Source organism: Arachis duranensis, chromosome 6 (genome assembly GCF_000817695.3).
Source record: "Arachis duranensis cultivar V14167 chromosome 6, aradu.V14167.gnm2.J7QH, whole genome shotgun sequence".
In the NCBI taxonomy this organism is placed as follows: domain Eukaryota; kingdom Viridiplantae; phylum Streptophyta; class Magnoliopsida; order Fabales; family Fabaceae; genus Arachis; species Arachis duranensis.
The window spans coordinates 21,513,987-21,515,916 of record NC_029777.3 but is presented as its reverse complement, the minus strand read 5'-3'; positions in this window follow the sequence as shown (position 1 = coordinate 21,515,916).

The following is a 1,930-nucleotide window of genomic DNA, read 5'->3' as shown; positions in this document are numbered from 1 at the left end:
AAGGTGTTTGCCAAGCAACTAGCAGAGCTCACCAGGAAATTAGAAACAAATCAAGTGGCTGCAATACACACACAAGATCAAAAGGAAGTAAGCACTGAAGGAGGTGATTGGGAAGAGGCCAACTATGTAGGAAATCAACAAAGGCAACCATATGATCCACATTCCAACACTTACAACCCAGGCTGGAAAAACCACCCAAACTTTGGGTGGGGAAACCAGCAAACCCAACCAAAAAACCACAAACCTTACAACACAAAGCCAACCACAAAACCACAAACCTTACAACCACAACCAACATAACAATTCCACATACCAAAACTCCAACCAAAGATCATACCAAGCCACACAAAACACTTACTCCCAACCACCATATCATGGCCAAAATAATCAACCTGCCCAACCTAATCCGAACCAACAATTTCAAGATCAATTAAACAGGATAGAAGGAATGCTTGCAACCATGGGTCAGGACATAAGTGAGTTGAAAAGCTTTAGGGATGATGTGAGATCTACCTTAAGGAACCATGGTGAAAAACTCAAGAGGATGGAGTCTCAAGTAGGAGAGCTATCTCAACAGGCCCCCAAGTCAACTGCAGTGTTCCCTAGTGACACAGAAAAGAATCCTAAAGGGGAACAAAAGGGAGTGAGATGGGAAGAATGCAAGGCCATCACCATATTGAAGGAAGTCTCAGAAGAAGAAGGAATCAGACCCTCAGAACAGGAGCCAGAAATCTTGAAGGAAGGTGTGGAAGAAGTTAAGCAGGAAAGTGAAACTGAGCAAGCCAAGGAACTGCAAAATAAAGGCATGCTGGAAACATACCAACCAAAAGCACCATTTCCTCAGAGGTTAGGAGGAGGTGAAAAAGGGAAAACATATTCAAGGTTTTTAGAGACATTTAAGTCTCTCCATATCAATATTCCCTTTCTTGAGATTCTCCAGCAGATGCCTACACACATCAGGTATTTGAAGGAATTGCTGAGCAAGAAAAGAGTTTTGAAGGGAGGACAAACTGTAATAATGAACAAAGAATGCAGTGCCCTCATTAAGAAAGACATAGTCTCTAAGAAAACAGACCCAGGAAGTTTTCATATACCCTGCATCATAGGGGAAACAAAAATTGACAAAGGATTCTGTGATCTAGGAGCTAGCATAAATGTGATGCCTCTGACTCTTATGAAAAGGCTACAACTGAATGAGGTGAGATCCACTGATGTAATCATACAACTGGCTGACAAAACTCAGAAGCAAGCTGAAGGGGTAGTTGAGAATGTGCTGGTGAAAGTGGGAAATTATTTCTTCCCCACAGACTTTGTCATTTTGGACATGGAGGAAAGCTACCTACACCCTATCATTCTGGGAAGGCCATTTCTAGCCACTGCTAGAGCGCTCATAGATGTAGAACAAGGAGAGCTAATTTTGAGAATACATGATGAACAGCTCATTTTCCATGTTTGCAAACCTGCATCTGAGCCTGAACCAGAACCTGAAAAACCTAAGGATGATAGTAGCCATCTGTGTTTGAAGGAAAGCAATCCAGCAGCTGAAACTATGAAACAGTCCTTGGAAGGCAAACAAGAATTGCAAGAGTTAAAGCCACAAGAATCAATAGAAACAGATCAGAAGGATCCTCCTGGCATAAGGGTCAATGAAGAAATCCTCAAGAGAGAGGGAAGAATTGTAAAGAAATTGCCAAGAGGGTGGAGAAACAAGAAAATTCCCACTGAAGGTTTCTCTCCGGGAGATAAAGTGATATCAAGTCATTATCTGCCAATCCCACCTGGCCTCAAAACCATTCCTTCCCAGCTCCCTCAAGTGTTCACAATCAGGAAAGTTCTTTCTATGGAACATTTGAAAATCATGAAGGAATCAAATGGGGACGTTTTCATAATGAGAGGAGAGGACATCAAGCACTACAATCCACCCTAACAA